At 40.7% G+C, this 26628-nt stretch overlaps 1 protein-coding gene across 1 annotated transcript in view; it reads left to right on the forward strand.

The window, feature by feature from the left end:
* The first annotated feature begins 16110 nt into the window (after positions 1 to 16110).
* The window catches only part of SMAD1 (SMAD family member 1), a 77925-nt gene continuing 67407 nt past the window's right edge, over positions 16111 to 26628 (forward strand). The window contains exon 1 of the mRNA XM_032764898.2: positions 16111 to 16302. The gene's annotated coding sequence lies outside the window, so the exon portion shown is untranslated. The remainder of the gene's footprint in view (positions 16303 to 26628) is intronic.

Raw genomic sequence — 26628 nt, forward strand, 5'->3', positions numbered from 1 at the left:
ATGGCTTTCAGAGCAGTTTTTGCTCCTGGAGCCTTGTGTTCTCTGCATCTCCAACTAATTTTAAAACCAATTTTAATGTTTTGGCAATCTTGCCCTGTGTAGACCAGGTCACAGTGTTAAAAATACATTTGCTATGTCTTTTAACCATTGCTGCCTCAAGCGGAGCTGTATCTGTGGTAGTGCAATAGTGGAAGATTTCCTAAAGTATGCTAGTGTAGACACAGGCATATTGCTCTGCTTGTTCTCTGTACAATACTCAGGCCTGGCTCCTGGCCCCAGCGCGTGCTTGGGGCAGCATGCCACAGGGGGCGTCTGCTGGTTGCCCGGAGGGCGGCAGGCGGCTCCAGTGGACCTCCCATAGGCGTGCCTGCGGATGCTCTACCGGAGCTGTGGGACCAGTGGACCATCCTCAGGGACGCCTGCGGGATGTCCACCGGAGCCGCACAGGACCGGCGAGCGGCAGAGCGCCCCCCCCCCCCGGCATGCCGCAGTGCTTGGGACGGCAAAATGGCTAGAGCTGGCCCTGACAATATTGTATAGTCCCTGCCCACAGAAGAGTGGAACAGTAAGCCATGTACTTACTCTGAAGCTGGCCCTGATAGATCACATCAAAAAGTCAGCATTGAACATGACTACACTGAAAACTGATATCTATACACTAGGGAAAACTCTGAGGATGACGGACAGCACCAGAGGATCAAATCAGCTTTAAAGAGAAACATGTAGCATTTAGCTAGCTTTGCTTTGATAACAGACATTTACAATCACTAGATCATGAGAACTGCTCCAAGCGGGGATAATTGTCTGTTATAAATGGCACTGCAGTACCTGGGAGACCGATGAGCTATCTTTAATGTGATTATACCCCACAAATCAAAGTTATTCTTCTGACAGAACAAACAGGTACTGCCTCTCTGATTTGCTTTTGCCAATGATAAAAGGACACACAGCTGAAATAACATCTATTTGAGTGCTTTTCATCCTGAAGAATCCAGAAATGTACGTATGTATGTATGTATAGACTAGATAAACCAATATATATTCAAATCCGAAGGAGATATGTATAGCATTATGTTTGTAAATTATTTTAATCTTTAATGAGCTGAAGGTGTTATATTTTGAAAGCAATTTGAAACCAATGTTTTTATCACTTTCAATTGCCAAAGATCCCACAAGCGCTTTTCACGTGAGCTTAGTGGTGCTAACCTAACATCTTGACCAAATTCTAGTTAGGGTAATTACATTCTACCTACCTAAATTCCTCCAGAAGTGTACATGTCACTTTCTTTATTTTTTTTTAATGTAATGCTCACATTTTTTTTAAATGTGACAATTGTATATGATTGAATGGGTGTGTAAAGTGCGTTGAAGTCAGATGTATAGAAATGGTATTTGCACCAAGAAACTTAACATCCAAATTAGGTGTAAAACATATCAGAAGTGACAAAAGATATTGGTGAATATGAGTTATGGGAAGTGCGCTGAGATGAAAATAAATGGAAAGGGAATACTTCTCTTTCTGAGGGAGTTCCCCCTACAAAGAATAGATTATAGAATATATTTATTTTAGATGGCTCATGTTAGGTACATGTTATGATGATTGCAGTTTTTAAACAATTTCAGTTTCTTTGTGGTGCATTAGAGTAGAAAGGTTACATGGAAAACTGTGTGTTGGGGAGGAATTTGAACAAAAGAAGGGAAGGATCAAACTACCTGTTTTACTTCATTGAAATGCTTTCTGAAAACATACTTGTTCTATGAAGCCTGTCAATGTGACTATATTGAATAAGTAAGTGTACAACATCCATTTAAAAAATAAAATGTGATATCTACGCTGGGAGTGGAGGGACTGCAGAGAGGCAAAATGTATTGTCTACATTGGAATTTCCCTATGACTCCTGTACTCCAACATAAAAATCGAGACTGTTAGTTAATCACAAGCAAGGATTTTTGTTTAATTTCCCATCTAAAAGATGGCTCCTCCCTCAGACACATTGGGTCAGATTCTCTGCTGGTGTAATTTGGCCACCTGAGGATCTGATCAGTGGTGGCGCAAAGTTTCAAAAGTGACTCAGCACAAAGAATCAGCAGCTGAATCATCACCATAATTTCCTGCAATAGCTGTGTTTTTCCTTCAGCATATTCCATCCACACACTGACTGGGCCTGACCCGCTGAACTGGAGATTTGATGAGATCACAGTGTAAGACTGTATAAGCGCAGGTCATAAATCTGAGTTATGCCCCTTCAGTCGGTTGCTCTCTGACAACTGTATATTGTATTTCATGGGTACTGAGGTACTCTCTGTTGCTATACTTTATCACATGTTGCCCTTCTCTGTTTCCATACAGAATGATTAATACATATTCATTTAGGCAGTATTATAGCTATCGCAAGAGTACTTCATGCATTACATGGTAAACTACTTCAGTCCAAACGGCAACTGTTTTATGTTTTTGTATTTGATATTTTGCCATGTTCAGGGATTCTTGAGAGAGGGATGCAGGAAAGATGATTTCATAGGTGTTGATCAGCTGCATAGCCCATTTTTTCCCTCTCAGTTCCACCAAAAGCATGATCTGCACATGTTTATCATGCGCTGACCCTTCAAACCGTATTACAGACAGGGCTGGTAGTGCCACCTATTATTAAGGTTGCCTAGCACTTCCCAGTAGAAAACCATTTTTCAGTTGATTGTAACTTTGCCAGACATAAACCATTCAAGCTGAAATTTTCTATGCAAGTTGTTTGCCTAAATCTGGACTGACTGAGTTTAAATTTCAGCCAAAATAGTTCAGTCATTTCTAAGGAACAAGGTTAGAAAAAATTGTTGTTTTGCTCATGTTGAATTCTGGCAACCTCTTCTTTGATACGCTCTTACACCTTGCATACTTTGGTGGAGGGACTTGAAATTTGGCATGGACTGGAGTCTGGGACTAGCTGGGGAGAACACGACTGGGAAGAGAAGATGGGGTGGGAAAAGACAGGTTGGGGGCAAGGATAGGCTGCAGTGAACAGGGTCAAGCTTGGGGAGGATGGCAAGAAAGGTCTGTGGTCATTAGAGAACACACCCCTTCAAAGCCTGGGATGGAATTCAAAGTTCCTGCGTCTCACCAATCCTTAGCTGTCGGAAAATAGCTGTGAAACCCACTAGCACAATATCTCATCCCCCTCTAGTGCTGGTCCACAGAGGGATGACAACCTACTACTGCTGTCAGTTACTCCATTACCTCAGGTGGAGAGGTCTGTTGTGATGGATCTAAAGGTTCCAACTCCGCTGATGTCCCAAGTGGGTATCAGTGTGACGGCTCATATTAGAATTTCTGTTTTTTCAGTTTGCTTTTTTTAAAAACCTAGGAAACTATGCAGAGAAGAACTACAATAAAAGAACATTAAGGTTGCAAAGTCTAGCACCCAAAAGTTAGGATACAGTAGAAGTAAGATTGTCTCTGCAACCTTAATTTGGCCCTCTTGTGCTTATGCAGTATGATACAGCCCTTAATTATATGACCACATTCTATTTTTCCTGTCTCACTCAGTGCATGAGTGACAAGTCCTTTGCCGGCCCCTCTTCTGGAGGCCCACTGGTTGTCCTAATAAAGCTCAGACAGGCTTCTAGTTATGCAGCACCCGTGGCTTTATTTACACAACATTCTCCCACCACCAGTGTTACACTATGTACAGAGCTTGCAGGCCTGATAACCACCTCTCCTAAACAGTCTTTCCTCAGCCTGGAGACTAACCTTCCCCTGGCCATTTCCCCTTCATCTGGCTGCCAGCAGCCTTTATAGCCCTTGAATCTTCAGGCCCACAGGTGCAGCCAGTTCTAAAGGCCAGGCACCAGGCTTCTCCCCAGCCCCAATCTATTTCCCCTGATTGGGGCTGGCTGAGCAGGGGCTAATTAGGTGCCTTTGCACCAGCACCCTGTTACAGCATGGCATGGATCTGCTTTGTGGAAGAATCAGGGATAAGTAGTGAATGAGACTGTTGTCTATAGGATCCTGCTTCATTTGTTGCGGAAGTTGGAAGGTGTGTACCTATTGTGGTTGCTGGGAAATGGTGAGCCTAAGCCTTCCCAAAGCTCCCCCTCATAAATACTGGGGACAACAAATGAAGAAAGAGGTTAAAAATCAGGACATTGAAAGGGAAAATCGAGCAGAGAACTCCTGATAGTGCTCACTGCTCCTTCAAGGCAAATAGAAGGGAACAAAGCTACAAAAGTTGCAGGATCTCCCCAACATGCCACTCTTCAATGCCCCAGAGAATTTCAGCTTTGACAAACCTTGGACAGATTGGAAACAATATTTTGCAAGAGTTTGCATTGCTACCAAGTTGCACAAAGAAACTGGAGATACTGCTATTGTCTTTAATCTATGCTATGGGGAAGCAGGAAGAGCATATCTTTAAATCCTTTGACTTTCCGTAAGACAGTCACAAAGTTGGCTATGAAAGGGTTTCTGGCTATGTTTGGTACATACTTGATACCTCAGTGAAATATGATTTATGAGAGTATGTTCCCACCAGACAATTCAAAAACTGGGGGAAAATGTTGAATGTTTTATAAGAGTGCTGCAAACATTGCTTGAACGCTGATTTTGGGAATGCAAAACATGAAAATATCAGTGGCAGGCTGGTTATTGGGTAAACAGATAAAAACCTTTCACAGCAGCTACAATTGAAGAGAGACTGAATCCCTGCCACAGCTGTACAGACAGCAGAACAGTCAGAATTAGTGAAACAACAGAACAAAAGGCAGGAACAACTTGAAAAACCTGAAATCAGCTTTGAAGCTATGAAGAGATACTTGAGAGTGAGAAGTCATTATCATAAAACCCCTGAGGCAAGGAGAGTGAACTACCAGGCTCACAGGGACAAATTCCAGCCTACATGCACAACATGTGAGAAAAGTGATATTCCAGGAGATTGTGTGTCCAGCTAGAAGTACCCAGTGTAATGAATGCATGAAATATGGACATTTTGCAACTGTTTTCTGGTCCAAAGCAGTCAGGGAGTTGACTCATATGACAGACAATCAAGACCCATTGCTTCCAGGATCTATTACATGTGATGACATGGAGCCTATCTAGTGAATGAAATTGAATATTCATGGCAAGACTATTGACTTTACAATTGACTCAGGAGCTGATGTCACAGTTCATCTCAGAAGGAACTGATGACCACCTTCGACGTTTCCCAGAGCTGAAGTCACCTGGCAAAGCTCTAATTAGCCCCAGAAGTACTCTGAACTGCATGGGCCAGCTCACCACAAAAACAGTTTACAGAGAAAGATACAAAAGCTATGCATTGAGAGTGTATGTGGTCAAAGGACCACAGATCAACTGCCTTCTCAGGTGCAGCATGACAGCCATGATGGGCCTAGAGAGAAAGGTGGAAGAATTTGATGGAATATTTGGTGATAGTGAATTGTGAAGGGAGATGCAGTACTAATAACCTTAAGAGACAATGCTGAACCATATAGTGTACATGCACCTTGCAGGATTCCTATCCCATTACTTCATAAAGTGGAAACTGAGTGAAAGAGAATGGAATAGATTAGCATAAATGAGAATCTCTGAGCCATCAGTATGGTGTGCCGCATTGGTACCAGTTATAAAGAAAAAATGGAAAAATACAAATGTGTGTAGATCTTGAAAGACTTAATGCAGCAGTTGTGAGAGACAAATATATCCTCCCATCACTGGATAACTTCCTCCACAAAGTGAAAGAAGTTACAATATTCACAAAGCAGGATGCCTCAAGCGGATTCTGGCAAATTTCTTTACCCACAGAAACTAATGCTAAACTGACTACATTTTTCACATCATTTGGGAGATTTTGCTTTTGAAAATTAACTTTTGGAATTACCAGTGCACCTGAAATTTTCCAAAGAAAGATGTCAGAACTTTTAACCAATACAGATGGTGTTGTCATTTTTCATGGACAATATTCTGACACATGAATCTTTGGTGGACAAACACAACAAAATCCTAAACCTAATCAGTCAGTTCAGACAGAAACTAAACAAGGGAAAATATCTTTTCCACCGCCCTTATTCATGTTGTTGGGACAGACAATAAACAAAGATGGAATCAGTCCTGAGAAAGTAAAAGCAATTTGAGAATTGAATGCACTAACTAATGTACCAGAACAGAGACATATAGTGGGGATGGTAAATTACTTTAGTTGATACCTACGAGACCTTTTTATAATAACTGAACCTCTGAATGAACTATCAATGTCCAACACATCTAGGCTATGAAGGCCAAATCAAAAAATTGCCTTCAAAAAGGTAAAAGAAATTATCTCAACAGCTCCAGTTTTCAAGTACTACTAGGATGTGAACAAACCCATAATGGTCAGTGTGGATGAAAGCAGATATGGCATAGGTAGCGTACTATTGCAACAACATGGCTCTGAGTGGAAGCCAGTTGAATTTTGCTCTCGCACCCTCACAGAAACAGAAAACGTATATGGATCAATTGAAAAAGAGTGCCTGGCCTGTGTATGGGAACATGAGGACTTTTACAAATATCTATATGGACTGGATTCTCTTACATGGATAATAGACCATAACCGCTTGTAACCCTCATCAACAGAAAAGACCTGGATCAAGCACTGCTGAGATGCCAATGTCTATTGCTAAGGTTAATTTGATTTAATCCAATTGCTAAATATGTTCCTGGGAAAAATCTGGTAGTAGCAGACATTGTCACAGAGCCCAGCATTGCACTCAACTACCTGTGAGTGCAAAGATGATGTAAAGGCATGTGTGGATGCTGTAGACACATACGGATTAATGACAGAAAAGAGACTACACCAGCTACAAAAAGCAACCTCGACAGACACTCAACTTCAGGAAGTTCTGAATTGCATTTGGGCTGGCTGGCCCAAGTATCTAAAGGACCCTAAGGAAGTGACAAGAGAGAACTTTGTGGTGTGTGGAGAGCTGAGCAAGTCCAGTGGATTCATGAATAAAGGTGACTGAATTGTAATTCCAGACTACCAGTAAATGAAAGGAGAAATTCTAAACCTCTTCCATGAAGGACATCAAGGATTAACTAAATGGCATGAATGGGCCAACCAGTCAGTGGGGTGGCCAGACATCAGCAAGAACATAAAGAATAAAGTATCAGCATGTGAACTTGCAGAACTCACAGACCAACACAACGCAAAGAACCTTTAATAACAACACCTCTACCAGACAGACCTTAGAAAAGACTAGCTGCAGGTTTATGTGAATTCATAGAACATCATTACCTGATCATTGTGGACTATTTTTCCAGGTATTTAGAAATAACGTTGTTGAAAGCCATAACATGTCACAGTGTTGTTGAGAAAATGAAGTGAAATGTTGCTTACTTCAGTATTGCAGAACAACTAGTGATGGACAATGAACCATAATTCACTGCAGCAAAATTTAAATTTTTTCAAACAAAATATGATTTTGATCCTATTGCTAGCAGCCTTCATTATGCAGAAGCAAATGGAGAGGTTAAGAGAGCTGTAGAGACAACCAAGAAAATCCTATATCAGGAGAATCCATTCGTTGCTCTCCTGAGTTACAGATCAACACCAATAGCAATTACTGGATATAATCCAGGACAACTCCTGTTGGGAAGACAAATCAGAACTACTGTTCCAACTTTGGAAAAGAATCTATCTCCAAAGTGGCCAGACATGAAGAGTAACCAACTTAGATAAAAAGGCTAAAAGAGCCTGTGAACACTTTTACAACAGACATCCCTCAAAGAACTGTCAGATGTAGAACCTGGTGTCTACGTTCACATCAAATTGGATGGAGAAAAAGGATGGATAACTCCAGTGATTGTGAGGAAAAATAATTTAGTTCCCAGATCATATGTGATCAAGACCAACAGTGGAGAGTTCAAGAGAAACTGCCTGCATCTATAGCTTGTTCTTTCTGAGGAACAAGCTATAATCAACAGAGCAAACTACAGATGGCAGATGCAGAACAAGAAGATGACTCAAGGATTCCAAACAAACCACAGCCAAGCATTGCAACTAATGGACAGCCAGATGACCAGTATAACAAATTGGGGCTGTCTAATTAGAAAGCCAGTACAATTCAGAGATGCACAACAGACTGATCAATACTGAACTTCAAAGATAGCGTGATAGTGTAAATGGTAGGAACGTAGAATTTAAGGGGGAGAAGTAGTGGAATGCTAAACTGTATTATACTCTTCAGCCACTAGATGGCACCATGTATAGAATACCTTATTTAAATAAACTTTTACCAGATCTGGCAGAGCATTAAAGGATCTTATGATGAACACATCTGGTGCCTAAGCAAGCTCTGTAGCCAGTCCATAAGTGGTACAGGGACATGACAAATGGGGCCCTGGGCAGGACAGGGGAGGCAGGGAAATAAACAGTAAGGGGATTTGGAAGGGGCCTAGAGAGGAACAAAGAGTGAAGGGTGGGACTGGGCTGGGAAGCCAAGTACCAGTGAGTGGGGGAGGGGCTCCGGGGTGGAGCAGATACCAAACAGCAATAGGAGGGGGAAGCTCTGGGCAGGACAGATAAAAAAAATAGCAGGAGATAAGGGGGGCTGGGCAGGGAAGCCAGGTAACAAACTGAGGGTGAAGGGAGTAATGAACTGCAAGGAAAGAGAGTGAGAATACACAGCCGGGGAGCAAACTGCAAGCGGAAGGAGAGCACAAAAGATAGGGGGAGCAGTGAACTAGAAGAGAGAAGAACCATGGGAGACAGTGGGGAGGGTTGCATACCGTGAGGGGGAGGGGCTGATGTGCAGGCATGGGGAGGAGAAGGCCCACCAACCCAATGCAAACTATGGGGAAGGGAAATTTCAAGGGGGGCATGTGATAATAATCTCTGCTGCAATAGTCCCAGGGTGGGTAAGTGGAGGCAGGCAGGCCAGCAACTTAGCAGGCCAGCAGATGGTCGTCAGCAGCAGGCACGATGAGGGAAGGTTCCACGCCATTCCCCCCCACCCCAGGAGGCAACAAAGCAGGGTTAACGCAGCAGCAGCCACCTCCTCCAGCAGCAGTGACAGCAATAGCGGGTCCTGCCCACAGAGCCACAGGTGCACTGGGAATGAGGCAGGGGATTACAGGCTGAGGAAGGATGGTCTCACAGTTAAGCAGGTGAATGCTGTCTTGGGGAACTGAATTCTACATCTGCCTGTGCCACAGAGTTCCTATCTGATGCTAGGTAAGTCACTTCACCCATACTTTTTGCAGGTGGTCACTAATTGTGTATTCCCTCCTTTTCTGGGTACCTGACTTGATACCCTGGGGTTTGATTTGCAGAAGTGCTACATTCTCAGATGCAACTGAAGTGAATGGAAGCTGAACTCTGAACACTTAGAGATACATAATGCTAGTCTTAAAATGTCTCAGATTGGGCTCCCAAATTTGGGGATACTTGGGACCATAGTCTATCTGTGCCCCAGCTCCCCAACTGTAAAATGGGGATGATAGCACCTCGTCCCCTCACTGGGGTTTTGCGAAGATAAATTAATCAATGTCTGTGAAACACTCAGATTCTACAGTGATGAGTACGATAGAAAACCCCTGAGGAAAACCCCTTCAGAGCAGGGTTTGAATAGTATGCAATAAATAAGAGTGAGGGCCACACATTGAACAAGAAGAAAGCAAAATATTGAATAGCTGCTCATTATTTGAGCTCCATCCATCCTGTGCACTGTCTGAGCCAAGGGTCCTGTGGAAAATATAGTATGTGATCATGTCATTAAAGATTGTATTATACTGCATATACACAAGGGCTCCCGAATTAAGGCTGCTTTAGCATTTTTTAACTGTTGCTTGGTTGACTTTGTAAGCTTACTAAAGTCATTTAATCATCAGTTGGGTTTTTTATGTATGTGTGTGTATAATAGTACATAATGTGTAGATGAGATTAGTATTTAGTATTACTCTACTTGCCTGTCAACAATTTGGCTATTTTATCTCGGGGCCCGGGGGTGGGAGGGGAAGCTTGGTGAAAATTGGAAGAGACATGGAGTTTGAAGTTAGTTTTATTCTTCTAGGACTTTCCTTCTACAACAGGTTAGACAAAAACCTGTGAGGGATGGTTTAGATAATACTTAGGCTATGTCTACACTACCACTTATATCGCCAAAACTTATGTCGCTCAGTGGTGTGAATATTCCACACTAGTAGCACTAGTGTGCACAGCACTATGTTGGTGGAGAGCGGAGTGGGTTTTTTTATGTCAATAGAAGCGCTCTCCCATCAGTGTGGAGCATCTTCACCACACATGCTGCAGAACTGTAAGTGTAGACATACCCTTAGTCCTGCTTCAGTGCACGGGACTGGACTAGATCAGTGGTTCTCAGATCTGGTCCTCTGCTTGTTCAGGGAAAGTCCCTGGTGGACCGGGCCGGTTTGTTTACCTGCTGTCGCAGGTTCGGCCAATCTCAGCTCCCACTGGCCGCGGTTCACTGCTCTAGGCCAATGGGAGCTGCTGGAAGGGTGGCCAGCACATCCCTTGGCCCATGCCAATTCCCGCAGCCCCCATTGGCCTGGAGTGGCGAACCGCAGCTAGTGGGAGCCACAATTGGCTGAACATGCGGACGAGGCAGGTAAACAAACCGGCCCGGCCTGCCACGGGCTTTCCTTGAACAAGCAGCGGACTGGCTTTGAGAACCACTGGACTAGATGACCTACTGAGGTTCCTTCCAGTCCTGCCTTTCTGTGCTTCCTGTTATATGTACATGTTTTCAACAACTTGTGTAATCATGTGTTACTGTCAGGATGTTTGAGACCTGCAACATAGTTTGCACCAGGAAGTGCAAATGGAAAATAATGTATATACATTTGTTTCAAGACCATCAAGTACTAGACAAGAACACATTGCCCAGGCGAACAGGTTAGGCAGCCCAGCTTTTTACATGTCTGTGTGGATACAAAATTTGTATCTGTATCCAATCCGCAAAAAAGGTTTTGCAGGGCTCTGCAGATTTTACCTGCTGTTTTAGGTTTGGCTGCCTACATGTTTTAAGTAGAGAGCCCACAAGCCTTTTTATAATTGGTGGACACAATATAGAGTAAGGCACAATAACATGAGAGGGCATACTATTTGCATTGGCATAAAGCTGTTCTGTATCCTCTGGGCACAATTATATCTTTGAAAAACTTAACTATGAGTGCTTTGCCAGGAATCCTATGTACATCCAGTTGGGCCATAAACAACAGAAGCACAATGTCTTTCCTGGTCTCTTGCCATACAAGAGAGAAATGTCCAACTTGTTGCTTTTTTTCTGCATAGTACCTTATGCCTGGAATAGCTTCCTTTATCCAGAATAGCTCAGAATAACTTTACTAATCTCCACATTCCACCTCTTTCAATTAGCCTTCCACTCCTAAACATGTAATCCTGCTCTTATGCCTGGTGTATAAATATAATTCATATATACATTCCAAAATGAAAAAAAAACACTTTGTTTAGAAAAACTAATAACCACTGCATGGTGAACAATATTAATAGTAATAAATGATAATACCTAGCTCTTACACAGTGCTTTTGAATCAGTTGACAGGTTAATTATATTAGTGAAGGTATAAATAAACTGTAGAAGGAAAGAGATATATTGATACGGGATATACTGGGATCCATTTCTGTACCTGTCAGCTAATGGACCTAACTGTGTTGCCAAACAGTAAAGAGCTAGGTTTGAAAATGCCAAACCACTATTGATTTTTTCTGATAAAGAAAATAAGCTTCAATTTTGTATTTGACACCTGCGTACATAAAAAACTACAAAGCAGTATATTAAAATGTAATAAGATGTAAATGGGACAGGGATTGTAAGAACTTGAAAATGGTAATTAAGATGAGAGTGAAGTTTAATTCTAGTGGTGTCTTCCAAGAAGCCAATAATAGGTTTAGGTTATTCCAGTTATGTAAATCTTTGAGTGGCCAAAGGGAAATCGTTTAATTTTAAAAGGTCCAAAGAATGTTTGGCTACATAGACTCCAATATCCCTAGTTAAAGTGGTTCACAAGACAAAGTTAAATGATCTTCAAAGGCCTCTGAATGGCACTGGGCAAAGTCTAGAGGCAGAGGCTCTGATTTATTGTATTCATTTTGAATTCAGAAAAGTCTCCAAAAATGTTTCATTGTTTCAATACATTGGCTAGGGACACTATAGGGTTACTGGCAAAAATTAATGTATCCTCAACATATGTAATACAGTCTGCTGTTCAATATTGCTCATTCCTATACCAAAAATACCCTTGCTGGAATTAATTCTTTGCATCAGAGACTCCATAATAAGTGCAAACAATAACAGAGATAAGAGTTAGCTCAGCCGCAGGCTTTTGGAATCATAACCATTAATAAGGATCTTGGCTGCTATAGTTGGGTACATTAATCTTATCCAAGTAATGAATTTTGGTCCAAATCCCATCAGTGGAAAAGAAGAATGATTATTCAACCTGATCAAAGACCTCTTTGTCATCTCCAGATATATTTGTTGCAGAAGTATTATTTAATATAACAGAGAGAAATGTGTTTAATAATCTTATAAAGTTATCAGTTCCATGTTTATTCTGTATAAATCTTACTTAATCACGGTGGGCTAATTCGGGAAGAAATTGTACATTAAGAAATGAAATGGGCTTCTTTAGGGTCTTTGTCTTTTTTTGTGTATGATAGTAAACATGGCAACAAAGATAGGTCCCTATTATGCAATCGGGTCCACGCAGATGGATTTCCATACTGTGATCAAAAGTGTTCTGGTAGAAGTTGGTCAGTCTTAGGACCATATATGGTCCTTACCTTCAAGACTCTTCATAGTTTAGCTCCACCTTACTTAGCCAGTCTCTTCTGTCCTTTAACTCTCCCAGTAGCATCTTACAAGCACTTTTGTGGTCTTCTTCCATGCTGTTCCTCATAGATTTACATAGTTGCTTGCCTCTCCCCCTTCATATTCTCTAATGATAATGGTTAGGAGAAGGCCTATATGGCATTCCTTAATATCTCTTCCTTACCTATCCTATTTAAAAGAAAACCCATAAAACCCTGGTGGAGGGTGGGAAGGGCAGTGTTGTTATCAGTATTGTTTTACTCATGAGCTAGGAGTCAAATTTGAAATTGCAGAACTCTAGCTAGAGTTGTGAAAAACTCATTATCAATGATGAGGAGGAAAAAAATGCTTTTCCTCTTACAAAATGCCCCACTTGACCATTTATTTATTTATTGGTCTGTGCAAAATACAATATGAATGATAGGAAAATGGTTTCAGCTAATTTGATTCAGGTAAAAAGTTGCACATTGATCAATATTGAACAATACTTCATGAAAATACCGGCTTTACTGGATTATTGGCTATCCACCTGGCAAAAATTTAGTGAACATAATATGAAGCAAAACTAGGGAGTTCAGCACAGCATTGTCACCAGCAGAAGCCATTATCTGTAACAGAAGCCCAGGGAGCAAGCCAAATGAAACTTCTGTTGCCAGGCTGATTTTAACTAGAAATCATCTGTCATAATCTGCGTGAAAATTCTGATCTCACAGTAAGAATTCCTGAGACTGAGAGCAATTATCCTATTCAGAAAAATGGCATTTCTTTAGGTATTTGTTACACAAAGTAATGTATGTATTAAATAAGACAAAACAACACTGAATCATAATACTGGCATGGATGTTTTTTATTTTGAATGGTAAATAAGAAACAATTAAGGAAATCCTGCCTACATAAATTCTCATTTTACATCTGTCTCCCACTCCCATTCTCTGCCTTTTTGCATGCAGCCTCCTAGGGCTAGATTTGCAAAGGTATTTAGGTGCCTAAAGATGCAGATAGGCACCTAATGGGATTTTCAAAAGCACCAAAGAAATTAACATCACTTTTGAAAATCCCACTAGATACCTATCTGTATCTTTACCTTTAAAAATCTGGCCCTTTGCCATATGACTGACTTTCTCCATGCCTCTACAATTAATTACCTGCTTACAGCACACTTTTTTAGGAGAGGTAGCCTATAAAATCTAGACCTTCCTTACCCCTCAAAGAAGTGTTAACTAAATAATAGAAAGCACTATAACTCCTTTACATCACACCACCCAACTCCCCCTCACAAAAAACAAACAAACCCCAACCTTCCCCCCCCCCCCACAATAGCAAAAATTGTGGATTTAACAAGACTCTTGACAAACTGCACTGCTTAGTCCTTAATTCGCTTCTTGTCACATCTCCTTAGGAACCAGTCCTACAGTAAGGACTGTATGGGCAGACTCTTCTGCCCATTGGGGCCCACTGAAGTCAGTGGCGCAACACCTAGTTTCAAGGATCTGGTCCTGGTGTTCTCAGATTTGTTAAATCTTTGAGGCAGGGACCATCTTATGCCTGGCACAATAGAGTCCTGACCCCTGTCTGGGGTTTGTAGGTTTTACCACAATGCAAATAATATAGGCTAATTAGCTTATCCTTCTTCTGCACTTCTTTATTTATAAATGTCTTCATTAGACTTAAAAATAATTTGAAACATTCTATTTTGTTGGATGTAAGCATTTCACAGTAGTATTTTCAACTCATATATTGCAGCGTTCTACTGATGCATGAGGACCAAAAAAGGAAACCCGAGTGGTTTAATTGAATAAAGTACAAAAAGTAAACACGGCATAAATGGTTCAGAGTAAACTGGATTATTAGAGTCCATTCATCTTTAATAATAGAAGGTCCAAGTAGAAAAGGTGAAGGGACTGGTTTATTTAAAATACAAATTTTAATCCAAGATGATCCCCCCCCCCCTTTTTTTTTTAGAGGAAGGCCCTGGCCGCTTTGTGTTGAACCCACAATACTTTTCTTGAGTTGGGGGTGTGTGTGTGCCCCAATATCCTTTACCAAAGTTCCCATGTCTCCCACTGTTGTGTTTATTGTACCGGTTGTATGCCTGTTTACCAGACAGGTGGGTGAATTTCCATTATTAACCAGCATGGGAGTAAAGGTGATCTTGTGGCAGAGGCCTGAGAGCCAGACAATTTAGATTCTACTCCCACCTCTGCCACAGGTTTCTTTTATCATCTTGGGCAAGTCATTTAGGTGAGGTTCCTGCAGATACTGAGGCCTGGTGTCAAAATGTAGGTTGACATAGCTACAACACTCAGAGGTGTGAAAAATCTACATACACCTGACAATTGGAAGCAATGCTGACATAATCCCTGGTGTTGGATGATGTAAGAATGTTTCTGTCAACCTAGCTACTTTTGCTCAGGGAGGTGGTGTTCCTACAGTGAAGGGAAAATCCCTTCCCTTGCTGTAGGCTGTGTCTACACTATGGGGTTACAGTGGTGTAGCTATGACACTATAGGCTGTCTTTGTAGCGTCCATAATGTAGACATGGCCTGACACCCATGAGTAACTTTATATGTGTGAGTCATCGAGGACTATTCCTCACACATGTAAAATTACTTCTGTGCAAAAGTGTGGGCAGCATCAGGGCCTTATAACCTCTCTGTACTTCAATTTCTCTGTATTTTAAGATTAGGTTAATATAATACTTAGATCTTGTCTGCATGGGGAGATTTACTGGCATTACTATAGCAGTATAATTATACAGGTTTAAGTTAAGGTATGCCAGGAAATTTCACTGTGTGGACAAGCTCTCAGGCTTCTTCCTCAACAACTTTGTTCTGCTCTGGGCATGAGCTCTGTGGTGGTGAATCTCTGCCCAAGCATGGACTACACCACACAATCTGGGCCACAACTCCTGGAAACACGAGATTGTTGTGAGAGAATATCAGTTTTAACAATAATAATATAAAAATTACTAGCCCTCATGTTTGCAGGGACACATTTGAAACGTGAAGCAAGTGTACTCTAAAGACTGCGAAACCAGATGGAAAATAAAAAGTAGCCAAAATGTATTGCTGTTTTTTTAAACCGTGGGTTTTAAGTCACTTTCGTGATTTGTGAACGCTAGAGGCTGGCCCTAACAAACCAAAGTAATCCAGCAATGCAGGAGGCGCACGACGCAGGACTTTGTAGAGGGGCCCCAAGGCAGCTGCAGCTGCTGGCGGGGGTGGGAATTTGGAGAGGATCCCTCGCCGGTCTGGTGTGTGTGTGTGTGTGTGTGTGTTATATTGGCAGTGGGGTAAGTGGAGGCTGGGCGGCTCCGACTGCCTGACGCCAGCGAGACCAGATCAATCCAGGCGCAGAGGCAGAGCGAGCGCAGGGCTGCCTGGCGGCTGGAGCCGCAACAGCAGCAGCTTGCGGAGGAAGGAGCGAGCCAGCCAGCCAGCGGCCGCGGCGTTCGGTGTCTCCTCTGCCCGCTTCGCCGCCCAGCAGCTGGTAACAACTTTCCCCTTCTCTGCCCTCTCCGAAGCCGGCTCCTGTGCCTGGGCGGGGACCCCTTCTATCCCACCTCTGCGTCCTGGGGCTTGCTGACTGGTCGGGGCCGGGCAGGGCTTGCTGCGCTCGGGGAAGTGGTTTGCATGGTGGCTGCGCTTTGCCTTGTTACTGCCCGCCCGCCCCCAGTTATTTCCAGCCTCAGGCTCGGGTCCGGGCTTCTTCTTTTCACCACGGTTTGGGGTAGGGAAGGATGGATTTTAATTTTAATTTTAATTTTTTTTTTGGAGGGCGACAGCGTTTTTCTCCAGTATGATGGCGTCTCTGCGGGTTCCCAGAGAGAAACCTGTGACTTCTGTGCTTTCTTCTTTGCTGCCTTCCTTGGTTGAAAGTTTCTAGGTAGATTTCTTTGTTGGGCTGGAGGAAGAGAAAATAGACCCGCCAAGAGCGCTCTCCTTCCCTCTTCATCTCTCCCCTTTCCCCCCTCTCATTAGAAAACCCTGTTTCTGAGGCTTCTGCTGCTTCAGACTTTTGTCCTGGCCCCATTGTGTTCAAAGCCAAGTGGGAGAAACTTGTAACAGTTCCTGTAAAGCTCTGGCTAGCATAAGGCAAATGCCCTCTGTTTTTATTTGGGAAAAGCATTTCTCTAATGACTTAGCTAATCCAAATCTTTGTTCCTCCTAATGGATTTGCTTTTTGCAACAAGATTTGTTTAGAGGTCAAGGAAAGTTCACTTAAAATTCTTCTATTATTAGGCGGTTTGGATGCACATGATTTTTCTTCTCTCAATGTGATTTTCAATTTACTTCTACTTTACAGAATGAGATTATCCAGCTATAAATGTATCTTTAAATTTTATTAAGATATGTCCATGTGCAAATGTTCAATCATGCTTTCTAAAGTAGCTGGGCCAGACATTATCATTTTTAATGAAGTCAATGGGAGTTTTGACTGAGTAAGAACTACAATATTTGTCCCTTTGTTAGCAGTTTATAAAATTAAAGAAGATGTGCAGGCTGGTTTTGCAGTTTGCTTGTAGAGCATATGCTTATTTGTAGTTAACTTTTAGGAAGAGGATTTCTTTTGGTATATTTAGGAAAAAGAACTTATGTTCATTGCATCTAAGAATAGGTGCCACCATCCTCTTGGGTGGAGTATTTGATGGTCAAAACATCTAATTCTACTTTTTTTTCCCCCAGTCATGTATATTTCAGATAAACTAATGATGGGCATATATTTGCTTTTATGGCAGACATAGTAGGATATGATTTCTCTAGAAATTAACATTTTAGTTAAAAGGTTGTTTCAGACTGCTCTACATGTAAAAACTGGCAACTCTTGCCTCTTCTGACTTCTCTTTCCCTATAAGACTTAGCTTGTGTGTGATTTTGTACATTACACAACATGAAACTCAAAACTGAGACTAACAACCCGCAGAGACCACTCTTCTTTGTAAGTAGACATCTCAAATTCTGCTAGTCTTCATGTGGTCATGCGTCTGCACCTCAGTGTGTCAAACAATGAGTGAATCCTGTAAAGGAACTTGCTGTGTTAAAACTGATTTTAATCTTGTCTATAACTACTACATTAAACTTATTGGCAACTTGCTTCCAGTTGCAATTCACGATGTAAAAATATCAATCTGGATAGGAGTTCTGTGCAGGGCAGTTGGTAGAAGATTCTCATTGCACCTTGTTTAAATATTCAGTGCTTCATTTTTGTGATTCCTTTACAGTGGCTGTCTTTAGGGTTTTTTGATGTTAAGATGAAAAATACTTAACCCATATAGTTGATATTCCTGTGCTGTTGTTCAGACTCTCATCTTATAATTAATTTCACACTGTAACTTGGGGCTTGACAGATTTCTCTGGAGTTGGGTGATCTAGGAGCCTTACGCAGTCTCCAGAAATGATCAGTTCAAGGCAAGATCAGGTTACCCTAAGGGTAGGGATTTGTCCTTGCTTTAGTTTTGACCCCTCCATTCCCTTGGTATGTAATCAAATACATTTTTTTTTCCCCGTATGCTATCCTCTACTATTCATTTTATGTATTCTTTCTTCCACTGTACTGGATCAAAGAGTCTAGATAAACAGCTTGAGATCCTTCAGTTTCTGTATGAGTAGAATCTACTAATTCAAGAGTTTGGAAGTTGATAAATGTAGAGTTCAAACCAGTAAGTAAAGGGCTGAAATGTAGAGAGAAGTGATGCAATGGTTAGTAACATTGCTGCGCCAGTTTTTGTAAATACTGGAGCGATTTTTTTTTTTTTTTTTTTTTTTATAGACCCTCCTTAAATTCTGAGCCACTTTATGGGTACAACTTAAAGACTGAAATTTAGAAGCCATGTTCATATATATATATATATATATATATATATATATATATATATATATATATAAGTAGGGAGTAATACGTTTGAATGTTATATTGAAAATACAATAGTATGCACTACCCAGTCCAAGCTGTGTGTATACAAAAGCCTTCATTTCTGTAGTCTTACAAGGCTAATGGAGGCATCATCTCCGCTTTATAAATAATGTAAGTTGTGTATAATGTGGAGTCCCCAGAGACTGCAGAGAAAGCATCATTACCAGCCTTTTCAGCCTGCTGGAGATCTTAAATTGATTTACAGCACTGAACTGGTGCAAAATGATACATCAGAATGACATGGGGTCAACCTGTAAAAGTCTGTGATGTGAGCCTGTTAGTTCAGTCATCATAATTAAACCACATTATGGGGGCACCAAAGCAAGCATGTGTGGCATGCCCCGTTATGCTTCAAAAATGCATGATGCAGAGAGTACCATGTGTATAACTTAAAACACTTTTTATATAAAGAAAATTTTGAAATTATGAAGAGGAATTGTGTGAGCAGAGGTACCCTGATTATGAACCTCCTTCTCCCAGTCATTATCAATTGAAATAGAGAATGACCATCTCTCTCTCATTGGGTGGGGGGAAAGCTGAATTTTATACAGTTCCTGAGGGTCAAAAATGACCAGGCTTTACTTGTTGACTACACAAAGTGGTGAAAGCAGGCAAATGGTTTAACACTTTTTTCCAGTCTACTAGTGATCTTTATCCTACTAGAAGTAGTGACTCTGAATGTATCTCTGTTGAAATGCTTCTGTAGAACTGAGTGGTATATTGTATCTTGATCATATGTTGAATTATATGACCCGACCTAATTTAAAACTAACTGATTTTAAATCCTGCTTGTCAATAGCTCACTACTTTTCTTAGTGAAGGCAATGGTGATTTTTAAAATAGTTTATGCCATTAGAAACTAGTATGGTACAGATAAACTATTTAAAGTGGGAAAAAATCTAACTGTTTTGTATGTTAAGCATCTTAAATCTTCTTGCTATTTCTACTGATAGTAAAAGCTTCACAATGCACACATAGCAAATCCTGCTTGTGGCTCTTGTCTGTGTCCTTTGGTTTGGTATTTTGTTGGTGGTAGACTTAATTACTGTCTGGTTTGACTTGTGTGAAATCATCACTGTATCATATATGATCTCTGCTAATTGGGAGAAACTAGGGTGTTTGTTTTTTGTTTTTTTTTTGCATCCATCTGTATTTATCTGTGATAACTACAGAGTAAAATGGATTTGTGAGAGGCTACGGAAAGCACTAGAAAATCAATAGAACATTACGGGAAGATTGAAGAGACAAGTTCAGTCCGATCAGAACAAGATACCCTTTAGGTAAGCTACTTTCTGAGCTGGAAGTAAAGCACTGAAGCCGATTTTTTTTGGAGAAATATTTGTAAAATGTGGATAAGGAGCTCTCTTGTGCTGTGGTGAAACAGACTAATGAAATAACCTTATTGAAAGAAGGACTGTAAAACTGGTGAAAATGGACATGAGGTCACAAAGACGGCCTTGTGGTTAATGAAGTGACTCTTCTAATGTTCTTTTTATTTGTGGTTTATTTTTTTTATGACCAACTTACCCAGTTACACTGTCTTTTTCCATTCTAATTTCTGCAGGACTAATCTGAACATTAGTATTCAGAAATTCCTTTTACTTTTTTATTTTGTGTGTGTGTCTGAAATAATTGGAACCACCCAGTTTTAGAAAGAAGATTTTCTGGATACTGGTTCTTGAATTTCTAAAAGTTTTTTGGCTTAAAAAACACAGTATATTTTAAAACAAACTTCATTAGTTTGTTAAGCATGTTTTATTAAGATGTCGGTGTCTTAGGGCTCATCCACGTACACAAGTTGCAACCAGTATAGTTAAAGCAGTTTAACCTCTCTGGTGTGGCCACAGTTATGATAGTATAAAGGCTTACTGTATGGGAAGGGGCCTATGCCACATGTATAAGGCCCCTTTGTATTGATATAACTTATCTACATAAGGGGTTGTATTGTTATAACTATCTTGGTTAAAAAAAAAAATTACGCCCCAAACTGAAATAGTTATACCAGCACAAGAACTGTGTGTAGAACAGGCCTCTGGCTTTAAAGATAATACTCCCTTGTAGGGTGAGGTATGGAGGGGGACAGAATTTTACTGCTGATGGCTGACTCCAGAAATATACAATCTCAGTGGAGAACAAATGTTCATTTGCATAGAGGAAGCTATTTTTTAGGGAAGAAAAGCCAAACACTTAAAAGTCCAATTCTAAGGAATGCAAAAGAGCCCAGATTAACAGAATTTAAGGGTATGTCTACACAGCATCTTGGAGTGAGCCTCACAGACTGGATCCACAGACGTCTTATTGGAGCTTGTGCTAGCACCCTAAAAATGTCTATGTAGACAGATGTTGCTTTGATGTAGCAGCTCAGGCAGTGGTCCCACCCCATCCCTCAAGGAACCTGAGCTCCAGCCCCAGCTGCACAGCTATTTTTAATGTACTAGTGCAGAGGTGGGCAGCCTGCGGGACCCTCCTGCCTGGCCCCTAAGCTCCTGGCTCGGCCCCTGGGCTGCTAGCTCCCCTGCTGTTCTCCCTCCCCCACAGCCTCAGCACACTGCGCTGCTGATGCAATGCTGTGGGCGGCCAGGGAGCTCAGCTGCAGAGCCCGGTCAGACACAGTGCGTTGTCCTGCGCTATGGCGAGGCTGGCTCCAGCTGGGTGGCACGGCTGTAGTGCTGCCAGCCTCCGGTGTTCCAAGCAGCATGGAAAGGAGGCAGGGAGCAGGGAGGTTTGGATAGAGGTTAGGGGAGTTTGGGGTATGGATAGGGGTCAGGACGGTCAGAGGGTAGGGAACAGGGGGATTGAATGAGGGCAGGGGTCCTGGGGGGGTAGGACATACAGTACTGTCTACAGTACTTACTGCTGCAACTCCAAAGTTCCACCAGCCATAGTGGGTACTGCTTCACATTCACTTGAAGTGGAGCACCCACAGGGACACACATTAAGTGTGCCTGTACAGTTTTAATTTGATTCCCTTGTGCATATCTATTACGATACAATCTTTAATTACATGATCATATACAATTTTCTCCACTATATTATTAAACTTTGGCAAAGTAAGTAATGTAGATTGGGATGAATCCACTAAGTGTATATAATAATAATAATAATAATAATTAAGTATCTTGTTAGTATGGTGCATTTAATTCTAAGGTATCTCAAGGAACTTTTCAAACTATGTGGCTACACAGTGTACTAAACACTATATATTCTGCAGTAAGTGTTTTGTTTGCAGAATCAGGATCCCTTGACACACAGTACTTCTGAGATAGAGCAGAGGTTCTCAACCTTCTTCTTTCTGAGCCCCCCGCAAATATGCTATAAAAACTTCATGGCCCACCTGTGCCACAATAACTAGTTTTCTGCATATAAAAGCCAGGGCTTGCATTAAGGGGTAGCAAGCAGGACAATTGCAAGGGGCCCCACACCATGGGGCACCATAAATCTAAGTTGCTCAGGCTTCTGCTTCAGCCCCAGGTGGCGGGGCTCTAGGCTTCAGCCCCATGCAGTGGGTCTGTGGCTTTCTGCCCTGGGTTCCAGTGAGTCTAACCCTGGTCCTGCTTGGTGGACCCCGTGAAACCTGCTCGGCGTGCCCCAGTTGAGAACCACTGGTCTAGTGTAAGCCCCTGCCAAGATGCAGGATTTGTTTTGTCTAACCATCCAAGACAGATCTAGCCTCCTTTTGAAAACCTCCAGTGAAGAAGCTTCCACAACCTCCCTAGGCCCATATGTTCCATGGTCCTACTATTTTTATAGTTAAGAAGTTTTTCCTGAGATTTAACCTAAATCTGCAGTGCTGTAGTTTGAACCCATTGCCTCTTGTCCTGTCCTCTGTGGCAAAAGAGAACAATGTTTCTCCTTTTTTTTTTTTTTTTTTTATGGCAGACTTTCAAGTATCTGCAGATAGATATCATGTCCCTCCCCCCATCTCCTCTTTTCCAAACTAAACATACCCAGTTCCTTCAGCCTTTCCTCATAGTACAGTGCTTTGAACTAGATACTTAATTGCACAGCCATATCTTCTGTGCCTGGGATCTTTTAATATTAACAATGTGGCCACTGGTGCACCACCTCTGTACTTGACTTCCATTGAAATGACAGTTTAACATTGTGATGATATGACTCCAGGGCTGTCCAGTGTAACAATGTTATGTATGAAATACCTGGCATGTTAAACAGTTGCAAGATAATTAAGATCCTAGATCAGTGGTAGGGAAGTGTTTTATTTCTTCAGCTGAATTTCTGTTATAGATTTATGGAGAAATTGTCTAGCATTTATTCTAGAATAACTATTCTTATTCAGCTATTCCAGAATGACCCCGGCCTCCATGTAGACACTCTAGTCTGAAATAAGTGACTTTTATTATGGAATAATTACTCCATCTTGGAAGTGAAGTTACTGTTACAGAATAAAATTGCTTTTATTCAGGAATAGTGTCCGCATGGGGAGTTGTTCCAGAACCCCTAAATTAAACTGGAGCTGTTCCAGTCAATTTCCTCTTGTAGACATGGCCTCATCTGGAATACAAGGGCAAAAGAAAATTATTTTTAAACATGCCTTCATAAAATTATATTTAGGTACTGTTCAGAGCAGTATTATCCAAAGGCAAGTGTTACTGCTGACTTGGCATATGAGTAAATCATTAATGCGGTTCACCAGTAATTTTTAAAGCATAATTTCATATTTTTGTGCTTAGAAGAGGGACTTTTTTCCTACATGGCAACAGATGTGATTGTCTGAATATGTTAATGCAGACAGTCTTAATTAGAGCTGTCTATTGCAGATAGTCTAAATTTATAATTTAACTATTTCTTCAGAAATATTTAACTTGCAAGTTTTGTCACTGAAATTATTAAAATGTTACACGAAAGTGATCAGCACAGTATTGCATAACTTAGAAATTGGTACACATTTAAAAACATTGATTTGATATTTGATAGTGCCTCATTTGTTTTCTCCCTCCTCACTCAATAATGTAGTTGAATAGGGGAGTGATTGGTAACAGCTTTAAGCTCACAGACATTACCTCTGGGTACAAAACCTTTGTGATAAAGAAAGTGCAAATGTAGTAGTATTTGATGCTTTTTATTTTTTTAGCAGATAAAAGTATAAACTGAGTTTCAGAATTTAGACAATGCATTATAAAAGCTGGCTATAGTTATATACAGTGAACCAATTTAACTAAAATCTGTTTAGAAACTTATTTAGTTAAACCAGTGCAAGCCCTACATAAGCATACTTTTCAACTGGGTTATCAAGTTAGCTTGCACTAATGTATAGGCTTTGCACTGATTTAGCTGAATTGGGTGGCTTTTTTTTTTTTTTAACTCATTAATTAACACAATGCAATTTCTGTGTGGATGAGGCCACAGAATATTGTTAGGACTACTGTGGCCATTTTAATTACAGGAAAAATGACACGTTAATTGGAGAGGGACAAATAGAGCTGGTATTAGCTACAGTTATGTGATAGTCTTATTTATACTCACAAAATTAGATACACTGAAGAATCAAATATTAATGTCATTTCAAAATTGCCATAAAATGTTTAAAATATTCATATTATACATTAAATTAGCAGTATTTGCAGCACACTACATATGTAGCGTTATTCTACTGTAGAGGCTTATTTTAAATTCACTACATTAGGTTATAGTAAATCTTTGAGTTTCTCATATTTCTTAAATATGCCATGTTAGTGTGCATGTACATGAATTGTCTGCCTAAAATCAGCAGTGTTTAATGTTAAACCTACTGTAATTGGGTCAAATAGAGAGGTGACACAATGAAATTATTTAGGTGGAGAATCATTTGTATATAAATGAATCAAAGTAAAGTAACTTGTACGTAGCCATTTTTTTTGTTTAAAGCAGAAAAGTTGGCTTAAATGTGAAATGTGTCTAAAGAATCCTGTTGAGGTTTCCACATGTAAACGTGTTTGGAGGAGGAGGGGAAACATTTGCTGTTTGTTCACATTCATGTGTTAATGAACTGCATATTTATCTTTTATTCTACCAATACATTGCACTCTTTATGTAATTAGGTTTCAGTGTGGCTTGAGGTGGAAAGTAGTTAAAATTGAAAGCTTCCTGCCTTGCATGCATCCATGGGTAAAGACTCTCAGGTAAGGCAGATTTGATTAATGGATAAAATATACAGGTTATAACTTGCTTATTTCCTAGATACGGTGGAAAGGAGGCTCTCATATTTGTTTCCAAAGCATAACTGAGTAAGAAGTGAATCTAGGTCTTGCTGAAACTCTTAAATCTCTTGCTGTTCCTCCTGATCATTCTTTAGTAATTTTCTGTAAGCTTGGGGGCATGATTGCGTTCCTATCAGTCTCTCTAGGTATGACACACAAAAGATAATGAATAATAAAAGGCTTTTCTCACTCCCTTTTCCACTGGCCATCCCCGGCATACCAGAGAATCACAAACCACATTTGCATTCATGTTTCTTTACAAAGAAAAATGGCTTGCAAAACAATTTTTTGCTCATTCTTTGCCCAGTTGTGCTTTTAAGGTTGCTGAGCGGTTTTGTGAGAGACAAGAAACGTGTTAATGGTCTAGCTGAAGACTAATTATTTTAAATTAGGGAAGATTCTGGTCCCATTCCTAGTATTATGGGGTGAGTGGCATTGTACATCAAAGCAGATATACAACTGCGTAAACAGTGTTTGTTTGTTTTGAGACTAAGGACTTTATACAAACTTGGCAGCAACAGTACATTTGTTACTTCTGTAGCTTTTTTTTTTTTTAATGGGAATGTAGTCTAGTTTGGAGAGCTGGTAGATTTTTAATACTTACTCTACCTGTAATTGTACTACCTTAGAGCAAGACATAGTCTCTCTTTTCTTACCTGGTCTTTCAGTCACTTACCAAAGTGGTGAGACAGTTGGAAAATGAAGGTTTCCTCCGAGGGATGTATATGATGCAAGGAGGCAAAATGATGGCAAATGAGTTTTTTGTTCCTTTTTAAGTACAGAAATGTTGAGAACACAAAGAGTGAAGAGATGGGATGAGTACGCCTGTTGAACTTTTAAGGCTCTAAGAAATTTTGGTTATTTTTTGTGCTCTTTCTCATTTTTGGCCCAAAGCCAAGTATGGTGAAGCATCATTTTAATGATATTTTTGTCTTGATCAAAAGTAGGAAACGGAGAGAGAACCTGTTCTTGTGACAATTCCATCCAGAGTAACACATTTCAATAAAGCTGTTTGAATTCTTAAATGATTAACAGTGCAAAATCTCTGTAAACTGTGGGGTTTTTCACTAGTGAAAACACCGTATTCTTTTAAGGTCTTCAAGTCTTACTGCTTATGATATACATTGAGCCTGAAAAGTATCAGAAGGGTAGCCGTGTTAGTCTGGATCTGTAAAAGCAGTGAAGAATCCTGTGGCACCTTATAGACTAACAGACATTTTGGAGTATGAGCTTTCGTGGGTGAATACCCACTTCGTCAGATGCTCCAAAATGTCTGTTAGTCTATAAGGTGCCACAGGATTCTTCACTGCTTTTATTGAGCCTGAAGTCCTTGTATTTGATAGCACACTTTCTTTGGTTTTCTGTATTGCGCTTCTGTTGTGCTAATGGAAAGATAGTGCCTAGGGCCTGTCTATGCTGGAGAAGCTTTCTCACTGGATTCAAAGCCAACAGTTTAGCTAAATCAGCTTTAAAGTCAGAGTTATGTAACCAGTTCTTCAGCTCGCATAGATCAACACCATTGAAATCGATGTTGATTTACATTGAATGAGGGTTTCCCGATTTGCAGTCTCCTTCCCTGATCTCTAGACATCTAACTCCATTAGCTTTTTGCTAGTGAGGATGGGACCTACATTGGTTCATAGAGGATATTACTGTCAGTGACCTATTTTAGTAGAACTATGTAGAATGAAGACCTGGTGAAGGC

The sequence above is a fragment of the Chelonoidis abingdonii genome, chromosome 5, assembly GCF_003597395.2.
Source record: "Chelonoidis abingdonii isolate Lonesome George chromosome 5, CheloAbing_2.0, whole genome shotgun sequence".
Lineage (NCBI taxonomy): Eukaryota > Metazoa > Chordata > Testudines > Testudinidae > Chelonoidis > Chelonoidis abingdonii.